Source organism: Camponotus vicinus, unplaced genomic scaffold, assembly GCF_025532165.1.
Source record: "Camponotus vicinus isolate PSW18456_S1 unplaced genomic scaffold, iyCamVici1.0 SCAF_9, whole genome shotgun sequence".
NCBI lineage: Eukaryota > Metazoa > Arthropoda > Insecta > Hymenoptera > Formicidae > Camponotus > Camponotus vicinus.
In genome coordinates, this window is record NW_028141981.1 from 6,667,809 (window position 1) to 6,691,800 (window position 23,992).

The window sequence follows — 23,992 nt, forward strand, 5'->3', positions numbered from 1 at the left end:
CGCAATGTTTGTAGTTCTTAAATTATTATTTGCAGAATAAGAATTGTTAATGACACGATAGATGTATATACACGGTCTGGCTATAAAGTTTTAGGACTAATTTTATAAAACGTGCGTTTTATAAACAGCGTCACCTATCTTTCACTTATCTTTCGCCACTTGAAATCTTTTGCATTAATCTTTAACTACGCTTCTGTTAAGTTTGATCAATATTGGTTCAGTGCAGTTCCTATTCGAACCTGTTTTGTGTGACGTGTTTGTTTTGTCTCGTCATAGAAGCGTTTATCGAGTAACGTATGCGATCAAGTTTTGTGTAAAATTGGGTAAAGTTACCATAGAAATAAATGAAATGATAAAAAAGCGTAGAATGGATTTAAAAAAATTAACTAAGAGCGGAGATATTCTGATTCTAAAAGTCAAAAATAAAAACAATGCTCATCGCTTTGTTTGATGTGGAAGACATGATTAGTAAAGAATTTGTTCCACGAGGGACAACAATTAATTGAATTTTATAAGACCGTCATGGAAAAGTTGGTTGCAAGAATCAGCAGTGTGCGACCCGAAATTAAAAGAAATGATGATTGATTTCTGCTTCATTACAGCGCTCCAGTGCATAACGCTGCAATCACTTTTTAGCATCTAAAAACGCGCTTTTTAGTATTTAAAAACGCACTTTATCATCTCCCTCTATTCTCCCAATTTGGCTCTAGCTGGCTATTTTCTTTCCCTCAAACTTAAACTAAAATAAAAAAGAAGCCGATTTGACGATCTGAAGCAGATTCAAAGCAACGTTATAAGATAATTAAACAGCGTCCCAGTTTCGGATTTTTAGAATACCTTATACAAGTTGGAGGAGCAAGTTCGGTGTGCAATTAGAAGGAATATATTTTGAAAAATAAATGATAATATTGAAGATATAACGACTGCTTTATTTTTGGTAGAGATAGTTCTAAAACTTTATAGCCAGACCGCGTATTAATTAGCGATTTATGTGATTCGTGGAAAAGGTACGCCACTGCTGATACTCTTTTCCACAAATGAGTTTGATGAATGTAGAATTAAGCTCTCAAAGCTAGCAAAAATTTAATTACAAATTCCAAAATTTAATAGCTCACTTATTTACTAATTCCAAAATTAAAGCGGATTAAATTGCAGACTCGTGCACACAAATCGATAATAACATTTAATTCTTTAGTCAATTTTTGAACAAACGTTATCCATTTAGATGTTAGAAGAGAGGATTCGTGATTCAGACCGCCTTTATTGGAAAATTTAAATACGCTGCCTTTTAACTTTTCGCACGTAATAAATCTGAGATGAAATAGTACATTTAATGCATACTGCAATTCTCCATCCTTTCGCGGCATTTTATTTGCTTTGACTGCAAGGTCTCGCAAGTTGAGTAAATAGTACGTTACGGTTTGTTTCACGTTTGTACGACACATGCCAGCGTTTACGTATTCTCGCTAAATAACAGCTTCGAGAAAATATAACGTGTCTCCTGTGAAATGTGCATATTACTTTTTCGAAATAAATGGTTTATGAAAATTACATGAAAAGATTTTTCCATCTTTCTTGTTGTAAAATATTTGATTAAAAATATCGTTCAAATAATTGATTTATAAATATATAAAAGTTATGTTTGTTGTAAATTTTCTACGCGAACAAACGAATTTTACTTGTACCAGGAAAGAAAACTCGTTATAGTGGGAGAGTTTTTTGTAATAATGTCCCCTTATTTTTTGATATCAAATTGAGTATATACGAATAGCATATTTTTAAAGATTCTTATAGATTATATGTTATTACTAAAATAAAGTACACATATCACAAAATATACATATATTACTATTTGCACGACAATATCGTTCAGGTATTGCTTATGACTAAAATGCTGTATTTGTCTTGTACTTGATCAAACGAGCCTAACGATCCGCAAATAACCTACCGAAATTCTATTACTTCTTATAACAAATACTTTAGTTATCGTATTGTTTCTCAAACAAAACGATCAGAATCGAATTTTTTTATATCCATTAGTCTCGAAAGAAGGTAATAATGTCAATTTTTTATGATTGACCGATTGACATATATATGCTTGATACACACATTTCGTCATTTTGAATGAAATTAAAATGATACGATAATTTGCAACGCGATTTGCAGGGCGCGTGACTTGAATTCCGAGTTATACGTCATGAACAAACAATAATATATAAAATATATGAGTAAATAATTATATTTATATATATATCACGAAAAGATACATAAAAACAAGGTTAAAATATAATTAAATTGAAATAGAAATATTACAGTTACAGTGCAAGGTTTTCTCAATTTGTTAGAGAGTCGACATCGTCGCGCGACGGAAGACGGAAAAATCGATTCAATTCGCTAAAATATCCATGTAAGGTTTTTAATTCGAACTTGATATTAAAATCATTTTAAAATCAAAAGCTGCATTTTTTAACTATTATTTTTTATTTTTTTATGAAGAGTCAACACCAATCAAAAATTATAATTATATCATTAATTATATTATATATAATTAACTCCATCATTGTTAAATTTCCCGTATCAAAATTCAGAAGTTTATTCATAAAAAAATCAATACAGTCAAAGGTCAAATATAAAAAGACTATAGAGAAATGATTCTTAAAATCTTACCTTCGCATCGTTTCAAGTTTCCTTTGCTTCGTCTTTTCTACTCCTATTCGTTTCCACTAGTACTTCAACGTATAATCAATCAAGGAAATGCAATCAAGAGGATGTCGAAGCGAATCCACGAGAATCGAAACATTCGCGATAAAACACTGATACATAAGAGCTCGTCGTAAAATAGAGCAACGAGGAAGATGATGCGCTTTGACACTTTATACTCGAAAATCGGTACCGAAAGAAGAAGATAAGCGACGATTCTCTAGGAAAGTGTAAGCGCATACGCGAATTCGATGTAGGCATGACTTTGGCTTGTTAGCTGTTTCACTTATCATGGGAATTCTAATTGCAACCCAAGTAGATTCGCAAACGGAACGCTAAATGACCAAGAGCGTTTAGCGGTAGTTGATCGTTTCTAGAATATTTCCTTCGAACTCCCTCGATGGAAAGGATACCCAGAGGAAACTGACATCGAGATCGCATAGGAATCGAAATCGTGCTAATAATTTATTATCGATAACTGCATATCATTCACTTTGCAAAGATAATATAAGAGGAGAAGCGCTTAAAATTTATTCCTGCTTCTATAAATTAATAAAATGCAAGTAAGCTGCATTAATTAATATAATAGAAATATCTGTTATCAAAAAAATTATTTTAAAAAGAACTTCTCTATCATCTTAATCTTGAAAAATTTTGAAATGTCTAACAAGTTATTTTAACTATTTAGGATCAAAATATTTAATAATATAAATCATAAATCATAGAATATTTTTTAGTTGCGATATATGTGTAATTGTATAGTATTTTATTCTCTTCTCATTTCTAAAAATGTCACTGATTAAAATACTGACGATTAAAGTATTACTAATGATTAAAGTACCGATATATTACTGATTAAAGTAATGACATGATTGTGAGAAAATGTTTCTAATTAAAGTAATAATTAAAGTTTCACTAAAGATCCGTAATACTTCACTGGTTTTTAGTGAAAATGTTTCACTGATTTTCAATGAAACACCTTTGCTCTTTTATCTTATATTTTACTTGTCATGGCAATAAGATTTCATTGAAAAGTCAACCATTACTACTAATTGATTTTTCTCAGTGAGGTTTTACTACATGCAGTGTTATGGTTTATAAAACTGAAGCTATTTATCAGAGATAAATAACACTAATTTTATTTAAAAGAGTACGATGATGAAAATATATCGATAAATACACATATAATAATATGTGTTCACGCATTTACTGTCAGTTTGAATAGGCAAATTTAATATTGACAAGCATAACAGATCAAACAATTGATTGCAAACGCAGGATTACAAACGCAAAATCTCAAAAACAAATCAAAATTTCCGTGTAACATTACAACTTTCTCATATACATGTGTACCAAAGAAATATTAATCAAGAAATTAAAATTTTATTAATATCAATATCTATATATATGATATTAAATATTAAACATTAATATTAATAAAATTTATTAATATTTCTAGGCAAATAAAATGCATCATATGTAAATGTATCATATGTAAATGTCTCATGTATATCAGAGAAATATTAATCAAGAAATTAATATTTTGTTAATATATATTAATATTTAATATATTAAATATTAATATTAATAAAATTTTTTCTAATAATATTTCTGGGGAAGTGAAATATAATAATTATTTTAATAATTATTTATATTAATGGACGTATTTTCAACGATTTTAATCTTGATGATTATTGTACAGTTGAAAGTATTGATTAAATAATGTTGCTTTATGTAGCTTATGTTTCAATCGCGATTTCTATAAATTTTAAGATATTTATATAAATATGGAAAATATATGTTGAAGAGAAAGGACGCGCGCTCACAATCAATATCCTTACTTCTACAACATATATCAAAGTCAAAGTTCATCGGAAATATACATACATACATACATACATACATACATACATACATACATATATATATATATATATATATATATATATATATATATATATATATCTGTTAATGTAAATAATTATCAAAAATTTCTTTATTTATTTTTGCATTTAAACAAATAAAATTATTTTATATAAAACTTTTATATAAAACTTTTTATATAAAACTTTTATACAAAACTTTTATATAAAACTTTTTATATAAAACTTTTATATAAAACTTTTTATATAAAACTGTTTCCTTTTTTCAAAGATTTTTTTTCATGTCCCTTCATATATCTTATATGTTTTATATATTTTTTAATCTTAAAAACGAAGCTTATGTAAATCGTTCGTGAAGCTATAGTAAAGCGCTTATCTATCTATATAAATTCGCTTTCATTTCATTTTGATACATGATTCAAGTAAAATCGCGCTAATCAAAAGGCTGACGATATCACGATATCCAGTTTAGCAATTGCTTTGCACAGGGCAAATATTTTTCGCTCATTATTTTTCCCGTAAAGTGTGATTCTGTGCATCTCGAAGAATGATGAAGCGAGACAAACAAGAAGTACGATGAAATGAAGAGAGAAAGATGGAGAGCACTTGGCTGCTATGTTTTGCGACTGCGTCGAACGGATGTGGATCCTCCGTGAATCCGAGATTCCCTTCAGTTTATGCTGCGCACCCGATCTGCCGAATTGGTACCCCGTTGCTATATATCACAAAGATCCGTAATATATAAAGACAATCCGTAATATACCTCCCTTTGTGGTGCGAAATTTAATACTAGTGTGTATTATTAATATTTATCGATAGTTTTGATTGAGATACGTTCTTTTCAGACAAATATAAAATTTCAGATTTTAGAATTGAAATTAACATATCGGTCGAAACATACAAAACTCCCGGAAAAATCTATTGCTAAGGTAATAATTAGATATTATAATATGAAATGGTATTTTATCAAAATTTATGGTAATTATGTTAAGCATTCTTCTTATTCTTTATATAATTAAATAATGGTTTTTACATATTTCTGAACTTATTTTCATCTATTTTAATTATATTTACAATTGTGAAATCTCGATAACAAATAAGAAGACAAATAAGTGAGATAAGTGAAAGTAAAAAATAGTAAAATAAATATATATTAAAATGTAGCTACGTAAATTATGTTCTGGTAATAACCGTCAAAACTTAATTTAGTTTCATCTCAAGAAAACACGCCAGTTTTGTAAAACAGAAGATTGAGGAAAGAGAGCGCTTATCAGGTAAGCGCTTTAGAAAATTACTTTTTCTTAAAAGTCTCAAATAAGACTGAAACATGAATTGGAGTTTAAGAAAAACGAAAGTTCTTACACGTAAAATTCTAATTTTATCTAAGTTTTAAATATATGTATATTTAGATTTAATTTATTTTTATATGAGATATATAAAAAACATTCAACGATTGTAAAATTACTCTTTCCCTCTCTCTTTTTCACATTACAAATTGTATATTCGATAATAATCGATAATTATCTTCTTCTCATAAGTAAAATGATAAGTAAAATGAATTATATGACTTTTATTAAATATTTATTATAGAAATATTTGATATTAGACTATTTATATATATATATATATATATATATATATATATGTGTATATATAATTATAATGTTCACTATTGGAAGAGATATATTTTATAACAGAAGAAATATATTTTATAGTACTATAATTAAAATCTTATACGTATACGAAATTTATCAAATCATATATGTTTGCAAAACGAAATAATTTTATTTGTCGATTTGTTATACGTCCACACAATGCGTTATCTATCACATAATTTATTATAATTTAATACTATTTTTATCTCTAATTTTACATGTGCTCATGCGAGATTTAAAATAATCACTCCTTTGATAAGATATGTGTGCATGAGCAATAAAGAAGGATTATATATAGTAACTGTTTTAAATTTATGAAAATCGTGTATCTTACAATTCATCATTTATTACACTCACTTCAATGAACTGATTTAAATTTTTGATAGTTCTAAAGTTATAATATATGAAACTTTTGCTTCTATTTTTTTTAGATAAAAATAAATCTACAAGAAATTTAAGCAAACTAAAAAAAAATATTCAAATGTATAATTTTAATAAGCATTCTCTCAGGTAACACATATTGATTCTAATCGCAGCTCAACAAAATTTCATACCAAATAACATAAGCGTAAAAATATATCATGTTCTAGAGTAGCGACTTTTCGATAAATCGTTAAGAATGTAAACATAATAATTTGTTTCTAAATTTTGCTTTTCGCATTAAAACATATGAAATAGAAAAGACTTATTGTAAAATGCCAAAGGATCTATTATCATAAACAGTACTTCGATATCAGTAACTAGATTAACGTTAAGTAATTTCGAGAAACAGGGAAATGGAGATGCTTTCAAGCTTGTTGCCTGAGTACTATTTGGCGCCTATTATGTATATCGAGCAGAAAGTTTCAACAGGCCAAAGAGGAGAGACACTGATATTCGAATGAATAGTTACTATCGTTGTTCGTGATATATCGCAATTCTTTTGCAACAATTGTTACGCGAGTTTTGATTGTTTCATCTTTCGTCTCTTTGGATTGCACAATATATTCTTAGTAGTTGCAAATCCATCAAACAAATAAGCAAAAAATGGATTTGTTTTTAGAGAACTGCTTGTTTATTTCCAAAAAAAAAAGTTACATTGGTATTATTGTCAATTCTATCGTTTTTACAACATATAATCTTAATAATAATAGAATAAATATTAATAAAACTATAACTTCCTAATAGCACAAGTAATATAGATACATGGACTACAGGTTTTCATAATCAGATTTTATAAAAATTATTTATTTACGAATGAAAGAAATTATTTATTATTTTTATTTACACAATTATAATATATAATCATGAAAACTGTAGTTATTATAAAACAAAATTGTAAATATTATTTTACATATCATATTTATATATATATATGAGACATCACATTTATTATTTTTATTTGGATTGATGAATGTGCAGTTATTTAAATAGAAATAATAAATATTTATGTGATTTTGTTATGTAAATGTGATACATCATAGTTAGTAGTAATTAGGAGCAGTTTCATCCATTTGGCATCTAGATTTCATTATTCGAGATTTCATTATTCATCTGCTATCTCATATACTATATGCTATAAACCCTCTTAATCAGAGGTATATATATGTATATGGAATGATTAATCGGAATCTAATTCAAGATCACTGCCAAGCCTTGCTCTTATCACGCTTCACTTCGTGAAGCGACATCGAATGTAATCGAATCCGGATTTATCGTTTATCAAACGAGAATTCTACTAAGCAACTTATCTAAGAGAATCTTATATAAATGATATTCTTTTAGATTCTAAAACACACATACATAAGACAGAGAGAAAGAAAGAGACAGAGAGAAAAAACGAGAATTTGAAACAATTTTTATTTTTAAACATCGAGATTAACAATAATCATAATTTGCCTTATTCTCTATTTTATTCAGATTAATGATATGTATAAAAATGCATCATGTAGTGATTTTTTGATAAGAACGTAAGCATGCTAATTCATTTCTGAATCCGCGCTAATACACGTGGAACGGAAAAGACTTATTACAGACATTGCCTCCAGGCACAATATCAGTAACTAGGTTAATGTTAAGCAACTTTAGGTAACGCAGGGGAGGGGAGAGGGGAAAGTGGAAATGCTTTCAAGCTTGTTGCAACGAGCACTATTTGGCGCCTGTCATCTATGTCAAGCAGAAAGTTTCGACAGACTAGAGATATTGATATTTGAACGAATAGTTGTTATCATTGTTTGCGATACTTATAATTTTGGTCATTTTTAAAGAGAGTTTTGATTATTCTATCCCTTCGATGATTTCTTTAAGTTGCGCAACACGTTTTATAATAGTTAGTATAATTTTGAAAAGAAAACTATCAGATAAAGTGATTGAAAATATTTTTCTAAGATACTGCATACTTAAATTAGTTTTCATGTTTCAAGAAAAAGTTAAAGTATATATATATAAATTATACAAGAATTGTGAAAGAGAAAAAGACAGAAACACTCAGTTTTAAAGATTTAACTTGATAAATTAATTTAGAATAATTGTAATTTCTGATAAAATTCTGCAAACTACTAATTTTTTTAAAATATATGTATAGATTTCTATAAAAAGTTCTGTAAAAAAATTTATGTAAATTTTGTATTTGTAGTTTCTAATATAATGATAATATAACTGTAAACATTTTTTAACATTATTCTATAACTTTTTAATATTAAAATATTTTCAATTTCAAGAAATATAGTTATTTTGCTTTCATTATGTCTATGAAAAAATTCCATAAATTCAGTGCAAATCTGGATATTGCAGAGACATTTATAATCCTCTTATTATAAAATTTTTAGTGCTGCATTTTGTTGCTATACTAAATATTCAAGCGACCTTATAAACATTTAATATTCTTGTACGGTCTAATCCTATTTTGTAAAAAGTGAATTTAAAGACGTAAAGAATATATGTAAAATGTAGAAAATGGTAAGAAACAAAAAAGAATTATGATAAGTGACTTGGGTTCTCGCTGGTGATCCCGTATTAGGAGAGTTAAACTAGCATACAAACGTGACATGTAAAATAAGTTTATCTTTGAGTTTTGGTAGTAAACATATTAAAGTTCGTAGAAACATATCAAAGTTTACCTTGTAACTACGAACGTGTTATTAATGACAAAATATCCTATTGCAATCTATTCCCAAATTTTTAGTTCCAATAATATTGACTGACTAATAATAATAATATTATTAGTTTAATATATCTAAATAATAATAATATTATTATTCTAATATATCTAAATCATTTTCGAAAAAATCAACAATTTGAGATTTATTATTAGAATTATATAAAAAAATTGTAGTGATGTACATATAAATATCAATATTTGAAAATACATGAAATTTACTTCTACATTTGCAGATTTAATTGCTATCTAATTTCTTAACATTATAATTTTTTTTTTAATTTTAACATCACTTAATAAAAACGACTAAATATTTTTTATCACATGTAATAAAATAAAAAATTTCAAAAATATTCAATTAAATAATTAGAAAATAATAGAATCCTAACTATAAACATAATATATATTTGGAACTAATTATTTATTCAATTTTTAAAACAAGTTAAATAAAAATGCATGTTTAATTGTATAAATTATCCATAATATCAAATCACATTTTGAAGAATTATTTTACGTATTTGCACACAGAAATTTAAGAAGAAAATTTAAAAGATTTAAGAATTTAAGAAATTTTAAGAAGAAAATGCAGCAAGTGGCATTTAGATATCTTGGAAATGAGGTCATGGAATTTATTCAAGATTGAAAGTTTGATCCGATTTTGTATTATAAAAATTCCACATTAGATTTCTCTCTATCCGTCATTAGCTTCTGTGAAATTTCAATCGTAATATGTAAAGGCTGAAATTTTGCATGTAAAAGGATGTAATCCTTTTTAGTAAAAAAATATAATTTTCCAATATGTATGCGATGATTTCTGTTAATTTTATATATGTCTTGAAAACGTTACCGCAATTTTTGATTTACAGTTTTTGTTGGAAATTTGCTTCCCATGTATATTCGACAATATTTTCTTACTGTAATGAAATAACATTTTCATATCGCCCTTTGATGTCACAATGTTTTATAAGTTTTCTTATTACAGTATTATTTATTATATATATTTGTACGTTTTACATGACATATCATATACATATACATACGACAATATGTATATTGTTTGTATTACATAATTCTTTTTCATTTTGTCTCCAATGTGGCACAGGTTATTAAATATGACTATGCTATCAGAAAGATTTTAAAAAATATAACATGATTGTACGATATAAATTCCATCGTCATTTGAAACAAAGTCAACATAATATTATCGGCTTGCAAATTTTACTTTGACACCGGAATTTGTTATTTCTTTTGTAAAAGCACATAATTATATATTGCTTTCAACACAGCTGTCACGTATATCGACATGGATAAAATATCTCGTGTTTAAAAATATAAAACAGCATTTTCTCTGTTTTCACAAACTATGTTATAATTTAATAGAGGAAATTATTGTTGCATGCTTTTTAAAAATAAGTTCTTGCAAAATAAACCTTATTTCTCTTAAATTAAATAGTATGAAAAATTTCTGGGTAGTCACTGGACAATGGAAAATAAGTTTTTGTTTTACGGACTGCTTATATATATATACACACACACACACTCTGTATATGTGTTGTACTAAACATGTACAGATTATATCGTCAAAAAGATAATTTTTTGTATCATTATATAATATCTACCTACAAAAGTTCATTAATTTTATTTGTATTTATAATACAATATCGAGATGTGCATCAACGGTATAGTATAATAATAATTTCTGAATATAAAATTTCATTTTTTTTCTTACATCTCTTTTATATGTCGGTTAAATATTTCCTATATTTATTATATATTTTTAATACGCCTATACGGTATCGCATTATTAACATATCATTGCTAAGCGATATAAAATATTTATACAAGTTTTTAAAGAAGAACGAAAGGGATAAGATATATATGTTTTCTCTGCGTCAAGAGGTTTATCGTGTGGTGAGATGTGGCAACCGGCCCGTTCGATTCGGTTACCAGTGCCGGATAAGCATCACATTGCTACCATCAGGAGTATGTGACAGCGCATTGGCAAACAATATGAAATAACATCTCGATATTGCATTGATCAGCATTGTGCTTTAGCAGAAATTGCTACCACTACGATAGGTTGTTGCTTGTCGCTCGATCGAAACTATCCGGACGCGCAACGTTACCTTTGATTTAACCGCACTTCATATCGCAGTAAACCGAACAAAGAGACTCTCAAAGGGAGAACCTCACGTCCTTATTTGCGTTTTCAAGAACAGATCGTTATTATTTAGAACGCATTCACTATACAAAAAAGAAATATGTACAAAATAGGAGATAAAAAAAATTTATAAAATATACATACTTAAGAAGAGATCACGATAAGTTTTTCTGTTAAGGAAAAATTTATTTTCAATTAATCCAAAAATTCGTATAAAAAGTGAAAGTTTTATCAGTCCAAATTTCTTACATCTTTCATTACTCTTCCTTGAATAGTATTTAATTTGCTCTTTTCAGAAAAAAGTTTGTTGCACCGTTACTAAAATATTTCAGATTCTCATTTCAACATACATACATAGATATATGTGTACGTTGTAATTAATATTTGATAATCACTTTTCCATGGAAAACGAAATTACTCGATATTATTTATGCATTCTTTATACAAATTTTTGATTTTCGTTATATTACCTGAAATTTACATATTAAAAGGCGATATTATTCATAGATAACATTGACATTTATAATCGTTAATATGCTATTGAACATAATTTGGGGTTGATTTTCCGCCGATTCTGTTTTGGTAGACATTTTAACCGATTCTATAATAAGAAAGTGACTTTGATAATCTATGATAGTTAAATCGTTGTGCACAAATCAAAAGACAATGGCATTAAATCAAATAATATAGGAAATTAGATAATTAAATAAATAATATTAAAATTGAAAAATCAGAAAATTTTCTAATAAATTAATTAAGAAATAATTGATAATATGGATTTTCTTTTATAGATAAATAAACAAATATACATTTTTTATCAGTAGTGCATGTATCCTGTTATCGTGTATCGAATATTATATTCCTTAATCCGAATATATAATCAAGTTTTCCTAAATTAATTTATTTGAGAGAAAGTTTGTTTTATTTTTATAATTATTTCAATTGTTTCAATTATATATATATATATATATATATATATATATATATATATATATATTTACCGTTAAATCATATAATTTAACGAAAAATATTTGTAACTATTTTATAAAACAATACATTCATATGTGTATTTTGTGCATTTTTTCATAGATTATTAATTTCATAGAATATCAATTAAATTCTATTTATTAAATTTTGATTCACTAACCGTAATTGTTATAATTTTATAATTTTTAATTTCTGATTTGAATTTAATTTTTAATTCTTTTATAACCAATATTTTTTATAACTAATATTCTTTATTGTTCTTTAAAATAATTGTATTATTTTAATTATTATATTAATATAATAATGAATTTTTTGCATTTTCTTAGTTTCTTATAGATATATTTGAAATTTCTGTTGTATTAACAGACATGAACGTGTTGCTTTCAACAGTTATCGTATCTCTAATGTAATTTTTGAAATAATATCGTTAAACTGAACATGTATAATTTTCGCAGAAACATTGTAATAATTTTATAATTACAGTTTTATTATGTGCAATACATATTTCATATACTACGTTGATGAACGGCAAAACATGATATAAATTGACATCATAATTGCAATGATAAAATAAACACGAACAAATAGTATTAAGCAGTTTATACCTCTATAAAGCGTACATATTTTTCTTTCGTACATATTTTTCTTTCTATTAAATATTTATTAATATTTAATAGATTTTTTTTATGAAATCGTAATATTCATTATTTTTATGAAATCGCAATATTTAGTTTACATTATCGAAATCTGAAGAATTTAAATGAGACTTTTTAGTGACTAAAACATAAAAAGAAATCCATGTTGACCCAAATCTTTCAACATTACTTTATCAGTCAAACAGGAAGGAAGAGACTTATGGATCGTGATTTTATTATCTCAGACTACTTACTATACAAACCAGATTTGGCTGGATCAAGTCAGATTAACCGTCGCTTACTTTACATTCGACACTTAAAGCGGAGGATTTGAAAACATTAAACGGAAAAAGCCTCTTTAATAAAATCACAGCTTAAAAAGTAGTTTCTTGATTACAAGTACATTGTTCATAGAATAAATGTCACATACAGACACATTAGCAACGTTTCGATTATCCATTGTCTCCATTACAAAAAAGATTTTAATTAATTAAAACCGATTCAATTAACTGATCTTTCATTTTCAGTGAAACGCTTTCGGAGAATAAATGAGAAAGGGTTTAAAAAGACACCACCCCTAACAAAAGCCGGAAATGATAATGGTATCAAAAGAATTTACATTTTTTATGATCCTTTGGATTTAAACTGCCTTTGGATTTTAACATGCATTATAGTGATGATAAAAAATAAAATCATTATATTATTATATTTTTTGTGTAAGTATAAAACGACATAAATAAAAATATTTTAAATTCTTCAAGAAATATGGAAAAAATATATCAGTTTTCTATCTCTTTGAATATATATCGTTTAATATCACTTCTAAACAGGCTACTAGAACTTATTATTTATGGCATCTTCAGTATCACCATTATTTAATTAAAAAAATTATTATCAAGTATCAAAGAGATAATATATGATGCAGCTTTATTATTTATTCTTACAGCAACGACAAGCTGTAACCATAAGTTACATCACTAAATCACTTTTTTATTCAACTAGATCATCTCATAAATCATTTTAAAGATTTAGTCACTAACATTCCACATATTTACAGATATGTATTTGCATCTCTGAAAAATGTACTCATAATAGCAAATATTTCATAGAAAATTTTCATATTAATTTCATAGAAATTAATATGCGTTACTTTACATAAATAATTAATATGACAAAAGTGTTAATGCACAATTAATTAGTCATCAAAATCGCGTCTTTACGAACACTATATAATACTTAATATTTATTAATTATTTATTAAAATCGCGTCTTTATTCTATATAATACTTATTAGAGCAAAACCACTATCTTATTTTAGTAAATTTAGTAACATAGACACGTGATTTAACTTAGTGATTGAATTTAGACGGGTTAAAGAAGTCCGAGCGAATAAAGTATACAGGAAAGCTTTATGAAATCTATAAGAAACCTGATAAGTTTCTGGATGAAGTAAATTGCTTATTCTTAGAGTTAAGATTAATTCGTAATCAGCGAGCTAGAATGTAACGAACTTATTGATGGACTACAGCTAAGACGGTTTGGTTAATAAGAGCTCGCGTGCATAACATGAAAGTCAAAGTTACGAAGTAACGAAGTTCTTTGGTGAATGATGTACGAGTATATGCGGAAGTTTCTCAGAAATAGTTGAAAAGATATGTTAAACACCACAGCAGCTGAGCGAGATGAATTTTCCCATCTTTTATTCTTTGAGAACGATTTTTATTGGAGAAAAATCCTCTCACGAAAGCTTTCACGTGGGATAAGCAAGCGATTCTCGCAGAATACTCATTCGAAAGTTGTCGAAAATATGTTACACTTAAATCTTTACCCCTCTAATCTACACTCTAGATTAATGAATATATTAATGAATAAATTATGAATATGCTAAATAGATCGATGAAAGATTCGGCGGCAATTTGGCGACGTATGGTGGAGCGTGGGTATAATGAAGTTAGGGTGAATGCTTTGGATGTTTACTTGATGTCTATTGTCTACTACAATGTAGACTGTCAATAAAGATCATTCTTTCCGCGCGTCGTTACGTTAAATGAATGTGTGAAGACTAAATAACTCTCGGATAGAATAAATATGTCGCAAGGCAATGGAAATTTATGCAGATAAAATGCAGAAATAACTGCTGCGTTAAATGTATCGCTGAATGATTGCGTGAATTGTAATACGTCGATTTTATCAATCTTCGATTTTTATCAACGATGAGATTATTCACGAAGTGAAGTTCCGACAATTTCAACAGACATGTTTACAATAATATCGTGTATGCAGGATAACAGATCTGCAACATATAAAAAATATATTGGTATGGAATCGCACACATACATTTCATCTCACTTTAAGAGGTAAGCATTATGTAGAAATATATAGGCGAGCTATTGCAAAATAGGCATTTCCGACGTTAAAGGCTTTCTAGTATCGATTTAACGTCAACTTACAAAAGCATCAAGTATTACCATAAAGAAAAAAAATGTTTGAGCGATTACCGCTAAAAGACAAACTAGTACAAAAAACGGAGTGTTTCGTGACATCAAGTTCTTCTAATAATTTTGAAGTGATTAAAAAATAATATCAATCACATTCGCGCGACACTGCATTATGAAAATTATTGCAACGGGAAGATATTAAAATACAGAAGAAGAGTATATTAATATTAATTTTATCATACTGTGTGAAAACTGTGATTATTCAATTATCTTTATCGTACATTTTAATTTTTACATTCGAAATATTCCATATTCTATACATTAAATTTCTTCGGAGAAAATGTAAGAGGGAAGAATAATATAAAAAAAATATTATTAAATTATTAAATAAATAAAATAAAATATTATTAAATAAACATAAAAAATATTATTTATATATATTTTAATACATATTAAATATGTTATATTTCTCAAGACATACGATTAATTTAAGTTTCAACAAGAGTGACATACCTATCAGATATAATTTGTCGATATGCGACGTTATAACTAGAAAATATCCAGTCATGGCAACGAATGCCGGTCAATATTTTTCCAGATTTCTCGCTGAGAGAAACCTCTCAAAATCGCGCAAATTGTCGAAGGTGGTTTTCGTCAAAGCGAGTCGACCGTGACCGGGTTATTTTTATCCGGCGGGTTACTATTTGCTAACCGATGGCTTCCAATCCTGCGGAACTCTGGAAAATGTTAACTCGAGGTTAAGTGACGGGGATGGATGTGAGGAAATTAGACTGGATACGGTAGCAAGGAGATAAGAATGAAAATGCAACGCGACGATATACACTATAAAGAGAGAGGCGGGTGTATATATGTATTTTATCTTCAATTAAAGAGAGAGGGAACATTGGAAGTTCTTTAAGTTGCTCCTATTCGCTATTTTTACGAGACATTATATTTTTTAAAAAGTTATTTATGTGCATCTCGTATTTACATTGGCCTCTTTGCAGACGATTAATATTTTTTTTACAAGCATTTTCGTTTAATCTTTCGTATAAGGCTAGAAATTTATACTGGAGACGCTCGTAAAGTGGTTATGTATGTTACGTTTAACGTAACATTTTCCCGAGAATATGACGAAGAAAATACAAAATTATAAATTGCGTGGTATAGTAATAATTGCGATCGAAACTATTTAATATAATTGTAGATATGTATATATATGTGTGTGTATATATATATATATATATATATATATATATATATATATACATATATATACATATCTACAATAAAAAATTTATATATATATATATATATAAATTTTTTATTAGTGATATTTATATTTATTCCACCGCAATACAATTTTTTATATACAATTAACTTGCATTTCTCTTGGTTTTATTCGATTTGAATGTTTTATTATATACATATTGCATTGAGATTTGACATTACAGATTTAATAAAAGTTACATGATAAGTGATCATTTTACTATATTATTATTATATTGAAACATAAGTTTCTCGAAAACATGTTGACGTTAAAAATTTATTATATTTTTTCCATACAATTTCTTCAAATAATTTTTCCTCTTTTTTTATGAATGTATATGAGATATCATTAATACTTGTCTAGAGATTTTAAAAAATACAAAAGTGACAGCAAATGAGCAAGAACTGCTGCATTATGAGAGATTGCATCAAAATGTCGTTTTTTCTTGGATAGACTTTCCGCAAATTTCATAGCGATATTTTTGTGCTTATTTATTTACCTGCTTGCACGTACATTTTCTAAGAAATGAGGTTACATCACTTGATAATCAAGAGGCAATAACGTTACGTTATGATTATGCATGCTACTTTTATCGCAGGTAAATCCAGTGGATGTTTATGGAGTATGCGTAACATTGTTACCCACATTTGATATAAACGATGTAGTATCTACTGCAACGATTTAATGTAATATACATGAAGTAGGATATTGAAACATTCATTGCATTTTCTCTGTACTCTCCTCTTTCCGTGAGCTTTTCGCTCGCAAGATTGAATCGCGATATATACTAGATATAAAGATAAATAATTAAATAATTTAAAATAATTGAATAAACGCACGCGTGCGATAATAAATAATGTGAGAATTATTTTCAGATAGATTTCCTCTTAATTTTAATTAGTATATTTTTATTTAAAGAATTATATCTTATGTATCTATCGAGAGGATTATTTATTATATATATAAAAGATATTTTTATGAATAAAATATGTATGAATTAAAAATAACATAAAATATATAAAAAAATAATTTAAAAAATATCTTTGTCTCCACTTTATTTTAGAAATAATATTTTTATGTTTGAGAGAAAAAGTAATATCTTCAATTCACAAATTTTTATTTACATTTAATATTTAGAGAAAGAGAGAGGGAGAGAGAGAGAGAGAGAGATTTTGTTATATTCTTATATTTGTTATATATTCTTCACAAAACATTTTGATATTGCTAGTGACTTTTATATATGATGAATTTTAATAACGTCCAATGTAAAAACTGTGAGGATTGAAATCCGGAGATCAAGTAGGATAACCTACACAACCGCCAACACACACATGATATTATGAAACAGCAAAGCGTTTACATGTTTATTTTGTATTACGAGAAAAGAGAACGTTTTAATCATACATGTATATACATATATTATATATGTTCATATATAACTTTTTGCATTATTTCTAATTGAATCCATTCTAACTGAATCTATGTATATCCATATACATAATTGTATATGCTACAATATTTTTATACTTCGTGCACTAGTATTCTTTAAAAAATATAATTATAGAACATTTTTATTAAATTTATCATTTTTACGAATTATATAAAAACGATGCGCGAAACTTTTGTATCTTCATTTAAGTTTAGTTAGAACAAATCTCTGTGCACAGGAATAACAGACATTTTTAATCGATCGAATAGATATAGATAATTCTATGCTTAAATATGGAAAGAATATTGCCAGATTGTACAAAAAAATTGTACTATAAAATCTCTTTTCTATCTTGAATATTCTATTCCGTTAAGCATATTTAAAAAAAAATTTAAAAACGCAACAGTCCAAATTACGTGTTATTCGAGTATTTCCCTTTAATTCCTAAATATTTTTCAATAATGATCATATTTTGAAAAGATCATATTTTATACAAACAGTCGCGCTTGAAAACGTGTCAGATGCTAGAAGCAGGCGTATTTTAAAGAAGAACTCCTCATAATCTTGTCCCTACGAAGAAAATATTTCTGCAAGCTCGCTTTCGTCAAAGCAATTCTATCGATTACATTGAATATGTATTTTTATGTGACCTGCTTATACAGATTCGTTGAAATTTATGTAATGCATGAATGAGAGAGTACACGAAGAGAACATCTGGTAGTCAAAAATTCTGCACAAAAAAACACATTTTTATTGATTTACTCGCATTAATGTTTAAATAATGAAACGCTCGCTCTAAAACGCTCGCTTGCGCTGTTCTCAAGAGAAATTCGGCGAAGCGGGTTAAGGGGCTCATAATTCAACGGCGTACTTACATTAGTATCCTTTGAATTTCCTTAGAGGATCGGACGCAATTCGCGCAATTTCAACTCGACATCACGCATATATTGCGCCTGCAATTAAACAAAGTCCAGATGCGCGAGGAGGGATTTACGCGAAACCCCTTTCCTACTCTCAGTTCTTTCATCCTCCCACAGAAGATCCGATATTAGAAACTTTATTGAAAGTATACGCGCTATTCCGGCAGACACGTGTACTGTTCACACATTATTATCGTGCATTCACATATTTCTCGTCAGGAAATACAGGAAATCTTATAATGGTCACCTAATTTAAATTGCGAGGTACAGTAATAAATATCAATATGTTATGCTGTAATAGCATAGCGAGTTTATTCAAGAACGTAAATTTCATTCCATTCTCCTGAGTATATTACATATGTGTGTACGCTGAGTATGTTCTGTATATTAGTATATATACATACATAAGTTAATATAGCCTACCATAATATTGCATATATACACGAATTTATGTGGAATAAAATCGTTTCGCGATTATTGTTTTGCGGGGAAGAGATAAATCATATCTCGTTGATTCTTTGCGAAGCGTTTTCATAAAAGCAATGTTACGATTGAACAGTTTTTTTTCATTTGTTCTGCTCTTAACAATTCACTGCACCGTGAAGCTTTTCAAGTAGAGTAGTCTGTTCATTTGGCAGTCTGCTCTGCTTTATCTACTCATTGCACGCGTGCAGTTTATACATGCGTATTCTTCTAAATGAGAGAGAGAGAGAGTATTGCGATAATTGAAAAATGAATATTTTTCAAAATATTTCATAGTTTATGTCAAATGAAAGTATAAATATTTTTTTAATTATATATATATATATATATATATATATATATATATTCAATTTTTGGTCACTTTAGCCTTAATTTTTACGCTAAATATTATGAAAAATCGATTTAAACAAATTAGGAATAACTAAAATCCTTAAAATTCTTTCCAAAATTATTTAACTTTTGTTTTAAATATTTTTGTATAAAATAAAATAATAAAAATAAAATTAATATTTATGAAGATATTTTGAAAAGCAATTTTTCTAATGATTCACTCTATATCGTAAATTTTTACTTTCTTTGGTATAAAAAACTATTTGATCGTAATAAAATTAATAAGATTTCAGGACGATTTATATCCAATAAAACTATTAATAATACACATGTATTGGTATTTTCATTGATTTTCATTGATTTCATTGTTCAATTCAGCAAGAATTTTCTTTGTGTTACATTCGTATATGTCTCTATCTTACACATTTTCTTTGATATTTTGTTCCATTTTCTTGTGCTATTTTCTTTGCAGAAACGATCAAATAGCAAACGTTTCGAGAAAAACGAAAATCTTTGTCATCACATTCTGCAAATTATTATAGAAAAAGACGAAATATAGCATAATTTTAAAGCGCATTTGCTTTAACATTTATTTTATATATATATATATATATATATATATATATATATATATATATTCTTGTTCAAACATTATTTTTTTCTTTTCCGCTTTATTCAAAGTCTTTTATTAAATTGTTACAAGATCATTACATGAACGCAGTGAAGTTAACTCTATCGAAAACAGATTATTATAATGATCATTTTTGACAATCGGATTCATTTCAACAATTGACGATCAGAGTAAAAAAAATTATTTGCATAATATAACCTAATTCAAATATTAATTTCCGAACAATTTTAATTAGCAGTTTGATCAGCTTGAGAGAGATCGAATGGAGAAACAGTGTAAAGAATAATTTAATATTCCGTATACACAGCTATTCACGCAATAATTGATAAATGAAAGCGGCTTACAATGAAATATTGAGTTCCAGGTTCCAGGTCCTTTCGCTTATTTCGAATATTCACATAGATTAATAGAACGTGACGTCATTGGAAATTCCTGCATTGTTCATGATAGACGAATAAATTTATAATGTAAATATATATATATATATATATATATATATATATATATATATAAACTTGTACCTAGACTATATGCACAATATGTCGGTTATTTGGATATTTATATTTTCTTTGGAACAAATTTTATTTTATATCTTCTCTAGTTTTATTTCGTCTTGAATGAATTGTGAACTAGTGAAGCATGCAAAGTGCAATGCAAAAATATCATGATGAAAGCACTATCAGTTACAATAATAAGAATAATCTTTGTTGTTTTTCTCGTACACACATTTAATTTGATACAAACAAATATAACAAGAAAAAGTGTGTAATTTTTTTTACACTACCTATTAATATATTTATAATAAAGAAAAATATTGCTATGCTAATTTTTAGAAAATAAAAAATCATAATTTTATGTTTATTTGAGAAAAAAAAAACATAAAATGATGAATAAAATCGTATTGAGTTTTATTCTACCAAAAATATTTTTTTATTATAAAGGAATATTATATTTTATCGTGATACAAGAGGCAACGCAGATCGTTCAGTTTATCTGTTAGTTATCGAACAGACTCTACGCGAAATATCCTCAAATTTTGTTTGTGTGATTGACATTGGCCCCCGGTCCATTCTTTTGGCTTTTAGTATGTTCAATGGACATGCAATTTTTGTAACAAACAAAAAATAAAAATAGATTGTCAGATATTGTCAATTACATATCTAACATAAGATTAAATTCTATATGATGAAAGTACTTCATTCGGTTCATCAATGTCGACGTGGATTATTTTATCGATGATATAAAATCTCCGTTGATGAAATTCAAATCATAAAATAATAAATGATTGAAGATACTACATGAATATAATATAAAAGATAATTTTTTTAGCTTTTTCTCATGGATGTCAGAATCAGAAACGTGTATGATTTTCATCGATGACACGATATACGTACATATATTTCGTGATCCGAATTTAAAAAGCGAAATCACCAACTGATATCATTATATTACTTCGGTTTTTATCTATCTTTCTTTCGCGTCATTTACTTTCTATCTATCATCCATCGCATAACTTTTCTAGTTTCTTTGCCAAAATTTTGCTTGCTTCTGTATTCAACATCAACGATCAAATCATGCGAATTTCCATATAATTTCAACTCTTTCAGATATGCGAAATAGTATGCAAGCTGTATCTTTTGAGTTGCAAATTCATGCATAAAGCTATGAAAAATTCCTTGGTAGTAGCGATACATGTCGAACAGGTAACTTTCATAGAAAGAAGGAATGCGTATAGCAAACGTGCGAAAAGTAATACAATTCTCAGAAACGTCTAGTCATCTCTGTGCAACGGGCGCATAAATTTACAGTGATACACACGATGACAAGCAATAAGTTAGCAAGATACTGCGGCAAAGTGTACGATTCTGTGAGATGCTTATTATACTCCCAATGAAAAGCGCTACAATAAAGACGACGACATAAATCGCTATTGCAGTTTGACTATTACTACGATTCACGCGCTCTATCTTGAAAGTTTTACATTATATGCTTTAGATCGAAGTCTTGATCTTTCAAACAATTACTTGCGCCAGGTGTACGTGTGAAACTTTCAAGTACATTATTATTACGTAGTAATTATCGATAAATACTTTGTCAACACTTGGAATCGCCCATCGATGCTTTGATAATAGTCTTGTGGTCGATATATTGATATAAATATTGACACCAATAATGTAGAGGACAAAACTGATGAAAAACAAGTAAAAGGATTTCCTTTTATTGTTGAATTAATGAGAAAAAACACTTGAAAATTCCTATATCGCCTTCTATTTTCAAAGAGACCATAGTCTGTAGGATATCAACACTTGATTGATTAACTAGTTTTGTACTCCCAAACGCGAATGCTATCGATCACCGTGTACTTGGTGAACTCGAAGAAAAAGTAAAAGACAATCAATACAGACCCACTTTAATGATGCAAATAATATATTAAATAAAATTATAAAATAATAAAAGTGGCTAAAAATACACATATACACATACAAAAATAATACCATTACTTAATCGCATTTAATATCATAAAAAAGATAAGCAGTTTAACTTTCCATTAAGGAGTTCAAGAAACATCTTGGAAAGCAACAGTCCATGATAAATCCGCGAAAGGTTTATAGAACTTTATACTCATACCATGCGCACACATACACCGTGAGAAAAATTTTGCGTCACATTTCACACTTCTCACGCGTATGAGCTTATATATATTGTATAAATCATACAAACATAAATTTCTTGTACTGTGGACAATACACTTGCATTTCCCCAACAAAGAGAAAAAAAACTGTTTAGCTCATCGTCATATAAAAAAATACAAAATAAAAACTGTATCAATTGTTACGAAATTGCATTGAATATCGATTTCAAAACAAATATTAATTCTGAGATGACAATCGGTGTTTCGGAAACTGATTTAATCCTTATTTAATACAGTTTAATGGTAAAAAAGGCAACAACTTTGTAAATTACAAATACGATAAAATTGTGTATAATAAAATCATTCGCGTGTGAATTTTTAAAAATTGCAGAAGCAAAATATATAAAAATATTTACATCTGCGTTATAAATATTTCTGTGATATTAATGTATGTCGACGCATAGAATTGAAAAGAAAAAAAATATTATTATTCACTTATACATTTATACAATTATTATCTAGATTATCTTTAATTTAAATTTTATTATTTTACCGGTTCAAATTGATTAATTATAGACTTTTACATTCTTTTATTTGATAAATATATATCTACAGAAACTGGCTTATTAAAAGCTGTGTTATTGGCTGATTATTAAAATTATGCAACCCATCCATAATTTTAAGTGCGATATACACACAGTT

The 23,992-nt window shown here is 27.4% G+C and overlaps 2 protein-coding genes across 6 annotated transcripts in view; one reads left to right on the forward strand and one right to left on the reverse strand.

Annotated features, from left to right (window-relative positions):
- The window catches only part of LOC145977043 (neuropeptide CCHamide-1 receptor-like), a 50,419-nt gene extending 47,561 nt beyond the window's left edge, over positions 1-2,858 (reverse strand). For both annotated transcript variants that reach the window (XM_083108683.1, XM_083108684.1), the window contains exon 1: positions 2,668-2,858. The gene's annotated coding sequence lies outside the window, so the exon portion shown is untranslated. The remainder of the gene's footprint in view (positions 1-2,667) is intronic.
- LOC145977468 (neuropeptide CCHamide-2 receptor) overlaps positions 1-23,992 on the forward strand; it is a 158,498-nt gene that overhangs the window by 120,052 nt on the left and 14,454 nt on the right. For 2 of the 4 annotated variants that reach the window (XM_083109507.1, XM_083109510.1), the window contains exons 1-3: positions 5,283-5,375; positions 5,454-5,512; positions 5,793-5,857. The exons of 1 other annotated variant lie outside the window; for it this stretch is intronic. The gene's annotated coding sequence lies outside the window, so the exon portion shown is untranslated. Of the gene's footprint in view, positions 1-5,282; positions 5,376-5,453; positions 5,513-5,792; positions 5,858-23,992 lie in introns of those variants that run through there. One more of the 4 variants, XM_083109508.1, reaches the window with a different exon arrangement.